General features: G+C 39.4%; 1 protein-coding gene across 2 annotated transcripts in view; it reads right to left on the bottom strand.

Moving 5' to 3' along the window:
* Positions 1 to 11066: 11066 nt before the first annotated feature.
* The window catches only part of LOC123518574, a 171184-nt gene continuing 170710 nt past the window's right edge, over positions 11067 to 11540 (bottom strand). Inside the window, exon 9 of one of the 2 annotated variants that reach the window (XM_045279445.1) lies at positions 11067 to 11540. This exon is cut by the window's right edge and continues 342 nt beyond it. The gene's annotated coding sequence lies outside the window, so the exon portion shown is untranslated. The other variant, XM_045279446.1, reaches the window with a different exon arrangement.

Here is an 11540-nt window from a genome sequence, read left to right as displayed (position 1 = left end):
TGAAATACCACTGTCAGTCTGACCCATTAGTGGAAAGAGGACATGGCTTGCTGCATCCAGATAGAGGGAAAAATATTATACTGGATAAAATTGTGGTTAGGTGATAAGCAGCAGAGAATTGTAATAAACAGTTCTAATTCTAAGTGGAGACAAGTAATTAGTTGGGTGCCAAAGGGATCACTTTTAGGGCCATTATTATTTTGATATACATATTAATGATTTGGATAGTGGAGTTAGTAGTGATATTAGTAAATTTGCAAATGACAAAGATAGGCAGATTAATTAAGTCAAATCTGTGTGCCATTGCCTTGGAGGTAAATTTAGATAGGATGAACAAATGAACAAACATGACAAATGCAGCTTGACATAAACAAATTTAAAGTAGTATTCAGTGTAGGTAGAGGAAATTCACGCAATAGGTTTAAAATAAACAAGGCCCTGGTAGATTCAGAATATGAAAAAATATCAAGAGTTATGGTTAGCTCCAACCTCTCTCAATGCACAGATGCTAGAAATAAGGCAAATAGGATACGCACTAGAATTTATTTTTAAGTGTTAAAAACAGCAATGCAAAAGTAATATTAAAGTTATACTTCGCACTGGTCAGATTGCATCTAGATTTTAAGGTACAGTTCTAGTCCCCACATTAAAGGAAGGATGTAGGTATGTTAGAACCAATGCAAAGGAGAATGTCTAAAAAGATAAAGGGAATAAGGAATATTGCATATGAAGCGAGATTGAAGATACTAAATTTGCATTCCTTAGAGAGATGTAGGTTATGAGGAGACCTGATAGATTCAAGTGGTATAGGGTTTATAACATAGGGGACATGACAAAGTTCTTAGGATCAATAACCAGAATAGAACCAGAAATAACGGGTTTAAGCTTAAAAATTCAGGTTTAGGAAGAAAATGAGAAGGAACTGGTCTCTAACAGAGTGGTTGATGAATGGAACTTAGTGCGGAGTCAATGGGTAGATTTATAAGATTAGAGATATTTATGGATGGGGATGATAGATGGAATTAAGTATCTTTGTTTGTACAGGGACTGTTCACGTCAGCGTGGAAAATCACGAGGTGATGATGTGTTGTGGTCAGCTCCAGGGTTTAGGTGGGTTTCGTGGGGACACACAAGACATAGACCTTGAAACTTACACCTAAAGTTTCATTAAGTGATCGTGCATGCCTTGATGGAGGAAAGGTGAAAAAATTAGTGTTCAAAGCAATATAAAGAAAAAACTTAGTAAAGGAACAAGATAGTCAGTGCGAGATAGTGACAGTTGACCTTATCGTGGGTATGAACCATCAGATCACGGTCATAAGCCTAGTCCTGCTCCTTCCCCTTAAGGTCTGGGAAAACATAGGTGACAGTAGCAAGGTATCCAAGACATTTTCCCCTTTGTCATCACTTGGAGTAGGCAAAGTAAGAAATGGAGAAATTTTGTATGTATGAAAATGATGAAAAAAAAGACCAGATGGCAACTTGAATAAAATGTCTTTGTGTGGAACCTGCTCCCTCAGTGATGACATGGACCATACCATTTCTTGCAATAACTGCAAACATTGGATCCATTACTATTGCAGCAAGTTGCCTATACTGTATACCAACTCATGTGCTTTGCTAAGTCAAACAGGAAATATTCCTGTGAAAGTGTTCCATTAGCAAGTATGATGTTGATGAAAATGACTGGATGAAAAGCCAAAGATGTCATAACAAAACAAAACTTGCACACTCTTTGAAAAGAAGAGAGAAAAAGTAAAAATATTCTGAAAGAAATGCTAGTAAAGGTGAAGGGTAAGATATACAAAACAGTCAAGGAGTAGAGGCCAAATGCAGTTTTGAGCACAGGGGTAAACTCAGAATAACAGTGACAACAATAGCCAGACAGCTACCATTAGGAGACACTTTGGAGGATATGAACCTGTCCCTGGTACACAACTCTCACCATGTATCTCCATCCCAGCCTCAGGCAAAAGGAAAAAATGAATTACAGGAGATAGTCCTAGCAAAACATCATCTCGATATGTAGATTCTGCCAAGCTGGAGTGTGTACTTACAGAAAGAAAGATACAGGGTGCAGGTTCCCACATTCCAAACTATGCTTTAAATTCATGAAGCATAGTTATGGTGAAAGAACTGGATGTAAACTTGGTTGCAAATTTAGTGATGCTCTCCCAAAAATGTGCAATGCCTCCTTGCAAAAATGGAAGTATGTCAACAGGAAATGTACATATATTCACATAAAAGGCACAAAGAGAACATCCCAGTTTCAACAAAAACAATCGTATGGTATCAAGTATGGTCAACTCTCAGGGGTAAAGAGAGACACAAATGGAAAAACTGAAACTCCAGAAGCAGCAAGGACTGCTACCCAAGAAACAAGATGGAGAAATGCAAATGGGGATGTGAAAGAAACACCTTTTTAGGCAAAATAGTGGAAAGCCTGGTACAGTGGAACCATGCGCGCTTTGGGGTCTGAGGGGTCTCTAAGCGCACGGGTTCAAATCCTGTCTACGGTCTGAGTGTAGGTTGGGCTTCCTCACTTGGGGCAATGGTTTCCTAGCAGGTGGGCTTTGAGATAGGAGGTTCCACAAAAAAGTATCCCCCTTTAGCCCATAAATTCCCGTGAAAAGCCCACATGGTATAAATAAAAAAAAAGAAATAAACAAATAAAAAACAGAAAGCAGCAAATAATTATGCAGTTTATGATGAAAAAATAGAGAGGTAGAACAAGTTGAGAAAAGGATGCTACAGTCCCCACTAAATACACCAACTTTAGTAAAATTCATGACAGGCAACATTAGAGGACTACATCCAAGGTGCAACCAAAACGAGGATTCCACTGCTACAGGAAATAGCTGAACAAGGCAAATTGTCATTCATTGACCTAACTGAAACATACTTCCAGGAAGAAATAATAGATGCAAAAATAAACATCAACAATTTGCAAAACTACAGTAGAGACAAAAAACAGAAGTCATAGAGGGGTAGCTGTGTACATCCAGTAAGAACTGGCAACAAAAACAGTAATATTAACAAATTTCTCAAACAGGACTCCAGAGTTAGTGACACTATACATGGAGTCACTCAGTACTAAATGTTGCCTGTATGGATCAAACACAACTCAAGAAAATAATAGAGAAATCAAACCCAGTTAGAAAATATATTGAAAATCTTCCAAGCCAGGAAACTGTAGTCCTATGACTTGGAGATTTTAATCTACCCCATGTAAATTGGGACAAAATGAAGATGAATGGGGGGCACAAGCAAGGTACCTTTTTGGTGCTGCTGACACTTGCTTCCCCATACAATTTATAAATGAGCCTACAAGGAGAGAAAACACTTTTGATTTGCTGTTTAACAATGATCCATTCCTATAAACTAATGGAAACCAGAATGTCAGATCATAGAATATACAATGTCACCACAAACCTAACAACAAAGTCAGAGACACCTCAGCACAACCAACATTATATACAGGTTTTGCAGAACTAAATTTATACAATGCTGAAGCAGACCAGACTGCAATAAAGAAATTTCTGGGTGGCATACACTAAGGGAAATATTTAAAGGGAAAAATTGTGAAGAGATGCTCACCATATTCACAGAGAAATGCCAAGTCACATGTGAAGCCAATATAGCAAAGTAAACTGAGGTCAAATAAAGGAAGAAAATCCCACAGGATAGGCATATCCTGATGAGGAGGAGGAGTGTGTGTAAAGCAACACTACACAAAAGTATATTTAAGTACAAGGAGGCTAAGCTACAGGCCACCTTAAAGTAAATAGAAGAAAAACTACTTATGTCACATGAAGAGGAAAGAATGAGGGATGAATGAAGAGCAGTAGGAAACTTAAGAGGTGATTCAACATTTTTCTTTTCCTTTGTCAAAAAGAAATGTGCAACAAAAACACAGGTGGGGCCACTGTTGGATGAAGAAGGAAAACTGGAAGGAGATCCACACAAGATGGAGCAGTTACTTAGGAAACAATATGATAATGTGTTCAGTGCACCCATGGATCACACAGTCATCCAAGATCCAGACACTTCCTTTCAAGCTGATAGTGCACTGGCAGACACATCCAGGTGCTTACAGACACTGAAATGAATGTTGAAGACATCTCCATAGCCATCAACAAACTGAAAATAAATTCAGCAACAGGGTCTGATGGTTTAACAGTGAAACTCTTAAAAGTCTGTAAAGATGAGCTATCCCTCCCTTAATGTTGATGGGAAACACATCCCTGACTAATGGACAATGTGGAATATTGCTGCCAGTTCTGGTCTCTTCACAAAGTAGGGGACACCATAAGAATAGAGGCCATGTAGAGATGTTTCACCAGCAGAATTCAAAACATCAACCATTTCAATTACTGGGAGCATCTCAAAGAGCATAGACTCTACTCCTGGCAAAGAAGAGAGAACTACCTAGTGTTATGTGTGGAAGATCCTGGAGGACCCTGTACCAAATGTGGGCATAGAAATTAACCCACACCTAAGAAGAAGACAGTTATGCTATGTGAAAAGATGTAAAGAGGGCAGAAGCAACATCTCAGAAAAAAAGGACTTGCATATATTATGGCTTCTTACACAATGGGGTTCATCTCCTCAACACTGCACCAGACACCATCAGGAACCTGACAGGGGTAAAACCTGACCTCTTCAAGAAAAGGTTGGTTGTCTACAATTTACCAGATGATCTCCCAATACCAGGATACTCCAGCTAAACTGGCATCTCACTCATCACATGGAGGATGGACAGCAAGGCAGAGGCCCAACACAGCTGGTCAAGGGAAAAAAAAAAAAAAAAAAAAAGACCCACTTGATTGCCAGTTTCCTAAAAGGTTAGTAGAGTTAGCCAACAGTCTGGGAAAAATGTCTTGAAACCTCTCTCTAAAAAGAATTCAAGTTGTAGGAAGATGGAAATATAGAAACAGAAGGGGAATTCCAGAGTTTACCAGAGAAAGGTATGAATGATTGTGAGTACGGGTTAACTCTTGCATTAGAGAGTTGGACAGAATAGGGGTAAGAGGAAGAAGAAAGCCTTGTGCAGCGAGGCTGCAGGAGGAGGGAAGGCATGTAATTAACAAGATCAGTAGAGAAGTTGCATGAAAATAGTGATAAAAGATAGTAAGTGGTGCAACATTCCAGCAGTGAGAAAGCAGTTTAAGACAGTCTGTCAGAGGAGGGGAGTTCATGAGACAAAAAGCTTTTGATTCCACTCCTAATATATCTGTGTGAGTGAACCCTCCAAACATGCAAAGATTACTCCATACAAGGATGGGTAAGGCCATTATACAGAGTTGGCAGTTGGAGGGACAAGAAAAATTGGCAGAGATGCCTCAGAATATCTAACTTCATAGAAGTTTTTTTTTTAGCAAGAGATGAGATGAGAAGTTTCCACAATTAAGGTTATGAGTAAAGGACAAATCAATGATATTCAGTGTAGAAGATGGGGACGGATGAGTGTCATTGAAGAAGATAGGATAGTTGTCTGGATGGTTGTGTTGAGTTGATAGATGGAGGAATTGAGTTTTTAAAGTATTGAACACTGCTAAATTTTCTATGCCCCAATCAGAAAGCTTAGAAAGATCAGAAGTCAGGCATTCTGTGGCATCCCTGCATGATCTGTTGATTTTCTGAAGGGTTGGATGTCTCTGAAAGGATGTGAAAAGATGTAGGGTGGTATCATCAGCGTAGGAGTGGATAGGGCAAGAAGTTTGGGTAAGAAGAATTAATTAATTATAGAAAGAGTGGGTGACAGGACAGAACCCTGAGGAACACCATTGTTAATAAATTTAGGATAAGAACAGTGGCTGTCTAACACATCAACAATAGAACAGTCAGAAAGGAAATTGTAGATAAAGTTGCAGAGAGAAGGACAGAAACCATAGTAGGACAGTTTTGAAATCAGAGCTTTTTGCCAGACTCTATCAAAAACTTTTGATATGTCTAACACAACAACAAAAGTTTCACCAAAATCTCTAAAAGAGGATGACCAAGACTCAGTAAGGAAAGCCAGAAGATCACCAGTAGAGCAGTCTTGATGAAAGCTATACTGGCAATCACATAGGAGATTGTGGAGTGAAAGATGATTGTTAATCTTCCTATTGAGGATAGATTAAAAAACTTGAGGCAAACAAAAGATTAATTCTACAGGGCAGTAGTTTGAGAGATAAGAATGGTCACCCTTTTTAGGAACAGCATGAAGAAAAGGTAGTTGATAGGCATAGTTGAAAGAGTTTGGCCAGGCAAAGTGCAAACACATAAACACAGTTTTTGTGAACAATTGAGGGAACCCCAACAGGTCCATAAGCCTTCCAAGGGGTTAAACCAGTGAGGACATGGAAAACATCATTACAAAGGATCTTAACTGTAGGCATGAAATAGTCAAAGGGAGCAGGAGAGGGAGGGACAAGTCCAGAATCATCCAAGCTGGAGTTGTTAGCAAAGGTTTGAGAGAAGAGTTCAGCTTTAGAAACAGATGAGATGGCAGTGGTGCTATCAGGATGAAATAAAGCGAGGGAAAGATGAAGAAGTAAAGTTATTAGAGATGTTTTTGGCTAGATGCCGGAAGTCGAGGGAGTTAGAATTTGAAAGATTTTGACATTTTCTATTTATGAAGGAGTGTTTGGAAAGTTAATCCTCGGTCTCACTGCCCATAAATATCTGTGGGATCCCATCCATATTGGTGGAGTGGATGTGACCCATAGGTTCTGGTCAGACAGCAGCATGTGCTCACCAAGGAACCAGCGGGAATTTGTGTGTTACTCCTACTTGAAGAAAATTTCTGCATTTTCGGCCTTAAATGTGAGTATAAAGCTAATTTGATATCGCCAATGTATTTTTTGTCATTGCAAAAATGTTATAACTATGGAAACATCGGGTAAAATAATGTGAGACCGTCCTGAAGGGGTTAGTCAAAATAGCATCTACACCTAAGCTGTTATTAGCCATAATGTGGATCTAATTTAGATTAGATAAGGCGTTCTTCTCACCTCATATGACTATATATACGTCTTCTTGATTTATGATGAGAAAGGTGAAAGTTTTACACCAGGCATAACACTTGGAAACAGCTACCTACTGTCGGCACATTGTTATCATTCATACATAAATGTTTTTTTTTTTTTTTTTTTTTTTTTTTTTTTTTCATCATAGTTAAGTTAGGTTGGGTTAGATTAGGCTTGAACTCCGGGAGTCAAATGACTGTTGTAACATCATTATTGAGACGTGTATATATATTTTAGTTTTGGTTGATTGTGTTCTTATTAATTCTAGATTATATATCATTTGGTAATAACTACATTTTAGTATTTGAGGCATTTTTTTTTTCTTGTGTTGAAAAAAAGAAACGATTGACTTTCAGTACCAAAGTTTACCAATCGTTGGACGCCCAAACAAAATCGAATCAGAATGGATGGGCTGGATCCGCTGAAACTCCACAGGTATCTGTGGGCGAGTGGGTAAAATTCAAGCCGCATCTATGGATCTACAGATATTTATGGGTAGTGTGATCGAGGCTTTATTAAAGAACAGACTTGGCATGATTTCGGGCAGAAATATAAAGTGCACGAGATTCAGGAGATGGAATGCTCAAGTACCTTTTGTGGGCAACCTCTCTATCATGTATAGCATGAAAACAGGCTGTGTTAAACCAAGATTTAGAAGGTTAAGGATGAGAAAAGAATGAGGAATGTACACCTCCATGCCATACACTATCACCTCTGTTATGCATTCAGCACAAAGAGATGGATCTCTGACACAGAAACAGTAATCATTCCAGGGAAAATCAGCATAATACTTCCTCAGGTCCTCCAACTGGCAGAGGCAAAGTGCCAGAGGCATCTCTTCTTTGAAGATTCTGAGGAAGAATTGGAGAAATAGTACAAAATACATATATGAGGTTGTAATTGGAGGACCCCAACAGAGAAGAAGGGTAACAACATGAGAAAGATTAGAAGTAAGGAAAAGATCAAGAATGTTGGTCGTATCTCCAAGACAGGAATAGGGTGTTGCACCAGTTGCTCATGGAGAATAGAAGAGCTGAAAGCTAGTTCACCAGGATGGTCATTGAAGAGAGAGGAAAGCCAAAGCTGGTGGTGAACATTGAAATCTCCAAGAATGAAGATCTTCCCGAAAGGGCCGAGAGACAGAATGTGCTCCACTTTGGAAGTTAAACAGGCAAAGAATTTACTATAGTCAGAGGTGTTAGGAGAGAGATCGACAGCACAGATAAATTTAGTGAGAGTGACTAATGAGTTGAAGCCAGATGGCGGAAAACTGGTATCCATCCTTCACAGCGGCCTTGCTTACATCACTGTGCGTGCTAAGAGTCTTCCGCAACGACGTGTGGTTAGGCGGCGTAGAATTACACAATTGCTTGTACTCTGATGCAATGTAACAAGGCTACAGGGCGAGAAAAACTCAGGGTCAAAAACCTTAATACCAGGGAGGGACTCACGCCATGGTCGGGGAACGATGTAATTAGAATGAGGAACGGTGCCATCTATCTACTAATTTCTTGAGCTTACCAGATATAAAAACCTGGAATTCTTTTTTGTGCGTCCATGTTTGGCAGTCAGAACCATAGGTCTTTTTCAGTACTGCTGTTAGATGACACTTATGTGTTAATAATGTTTAGAATCTGGGACCACACTTTTGAACATTATAGCTAATAGACTCCTTTAGGTTAGGTTAGTTGATAGCCGATCGTAAGAGATGCTAATGCCTTCAATAGTATTTCCATTATTCAAGTGCCGATTTCTAGCAAGGTTCGTGATCATCTGTGGAAAGAACACCATGAGGATCTGACTACTCATCTCCTTAAGACTTGATATTAGACTCATTCTCAAACGCTTCCGTGCCGTGTTTCCCTCCACTACTTCAAAAGTTTTTTTTTTTTTTCATTGTGTTTTTACGGTTCTAGAAGCCAGAGTGACAAATTTCTACATCATTAACTGTAGAAACACTCTTGAAAACCATCCTAATGATCTCTGTTGCCTTTGAAAATAATCGTGGTGAGAGTAAAGCGTTTCTGAATTGGGCCTTAGTAAGTCTTTATGAGTGAATGTAGCGTTTGAAGGTCTGCGTTCTGGCGATACTTACAATAGTTCAACACAATATTAATGATACAATATAGCGACGCAAATAGTAAACAGAGTAGTAAAACGTCATTACTAAGGTAGGCTCAATTTCTCCAGTACATTACGTCTAATTCTCCTGGTCTCTGCCACCCACGGACAGTTACGAGTGCAGGCTCGATATTAATATTCTTTTATGACTATCTCTTTTTTTTTTTATTTTGTTTTGGCAAACTTGCGTTTACAAAGAGGAATGATGGTTTTGTCCTTTTTTCCTTGGACGCCACTTTAAATTCTCTCTCTCTCTCTCTCTCTCTCTCTCTCTCTCTCTCTCTCTCTCGACGGTATTGTCAGTGTTCGAAGCCAGGCGTGGGCGGCGCACTTTACTTGCTTGTTGAACATCCTGGCGATGTGCACCTGTGAGTATTACTCACCTCGAGTTCACTCATCCTCCAGAGGATCCCAATGAGGTCTCTCTCTCTCTCTCTCTCTCTCTCTCTCTCTCCATGAGATTTTTTAAAGATATTTAAATTGTTGTTGTTGGTGGGGGTGGTGGTGGTGGTGTTCATGCTGCTATTTTAATCATGTTTTTTTTTTATTTACTTATCAACATCATTATCATAATCATCGTTACCATCATCGCCTTTAATTTCAACTGTTATAATTGCCTTCTATCTTCACATTTCTCCACCAACACCACCACCACCACCACCACCACATTTCTTTTCACAGAGAGGGCAAAGATACACTGGGTATAGGGTGCAAAATGTATATTGTATCCTACACGTCGCTCACACAGGCAATAATAAATAAAGGGCGACGCACAGGCCTAGAATAATTACGAACGAGGGGCGAACACGACACTGCCCATCCCAGTCATAGCAGTGCCGGGGCCGGGACCTGACTGTGACGGGGGCAGATGTGATTGACTTTGCGAGAGAGAGAGAGAGAGAGAGAGAGAGAGAGAGAGAGAGAGAGAGAGAGAGATTTTTTTTCCTTTCCAAACAAAGGAAAATGTCCCTTATAAAAGCTAAAATCTGTTTACCATTGGCATATCCAATATAAGTATGTCATGCTACATTCCTACACTGGTCTGATGCAGAGTTGGGTAGAGACACCTTTGGCAAAGGGTTGAAGAAATGTGTAGAAAAGCCGCCCATGCACACTGCGGCGTGTGCTTTGAATGAGGGGACTCATCAAGAGACTAATTTTCTGTGAGATTTTTACGAAATTATTCTGGCTGATCAGTGTCTAAAAGATTCTTACAACGTACAAAGTCGTCAACTGAATATCTGTCTTGCTACCCTGGTCAGTATTTTTTCCATTAATACATAGTGACTTGTAGCAACAGCTAACCATATGAATGTTTCTTTCGGCATTTATTTTAGAAATGTATGTGTAAACACTTCGTAATGAATTAGAATCCTAAAATGTATTTGAAAAAAAAAATACACCAGACGAACATATCGAAAAATCAGAACGCAAAATATTGATTCTTCTATTAGATATTCTTATATAAGCTTTGTTTATCCTCAGTTGGCAATCTTAGAAAACTTACGAACTTTTTTTACCATATGAAATATGATATAATATGTACAGTTCACGTTCGTGCGGAACTAAGGACCAATTGAATATATTTAATACATCCATTGTGTGCATCCATGACTGGCTGCCGACATAATATTAACAGTGGCGTAATACTGCCGTGAAAGACATAGTGGACACAAGCATGTCGGGCTTGCGACGGGAAGGTGTGTGGCCTCATTCCACACCTCGCACCGCTGTTTCGGGACATCATGGAGGAGCTGAGGGCGGGCCGAGGGGCAGGTATTATCTTATCATCTTGGTGCTGCTCAGCCCGCCCGCTGCCTTGCTGCACACCCTCCCGCCAAGTTTATCATATATATATATATATATATATATATATATATATATATATATATATATATATATATATATATATATATATATATATATATATATACACACACACACACACACACACACACACACACACACACACACACACCAGACGACCGAGGTGAATTACACACACACACACACACACACACACACGCTGTGTATTACATTCTATGGGAACTTCTGAACTCTTTGGGTCTGTATGAAGGCAAGCCCGTCTTACGCTTGCAATGGCTTTCTCACGTATTTACAATACAATAACCTAATGAATAGTGAAGAAGCCAGACAGTATTGCACAGTATCATTTTCTCCAGCGGTGGTCTCTTAACATGCTTACAATGTAATCAGGAACCAGGTACGAGGTTATCTGACCTTCTAGAAGACTAGTATGAAATACTTATCCACTGTTACAATGAGTGAAAGACAACACAGGGGCGAGAGGGGCACCTGTTCTGTACCTGTGTCACACATTACAGCTTCACATGTGTTAACAAAGTTGTCGTCAAGTTCATTCAGGTCCCCGAAGCCTCTTTCCAC

Source organism: Portunus trituberculatus, chromosome 44 (assembly GCF_017591435.1).
Source record: "Portunus trituberculatus isolate SZX2019 chromosome 44, ASM1759143v1, whole genome shotgun sequence".
Lineage (NCBI taxonomy): Eukaryota > Metazoa > Arthropoda > Malacostraca > Decapoda > Portunidae > Portunus > Portunus trituberculatus.
This window is presented reverse-complemented; position numbering and strand designations above follow the sequence as displayed.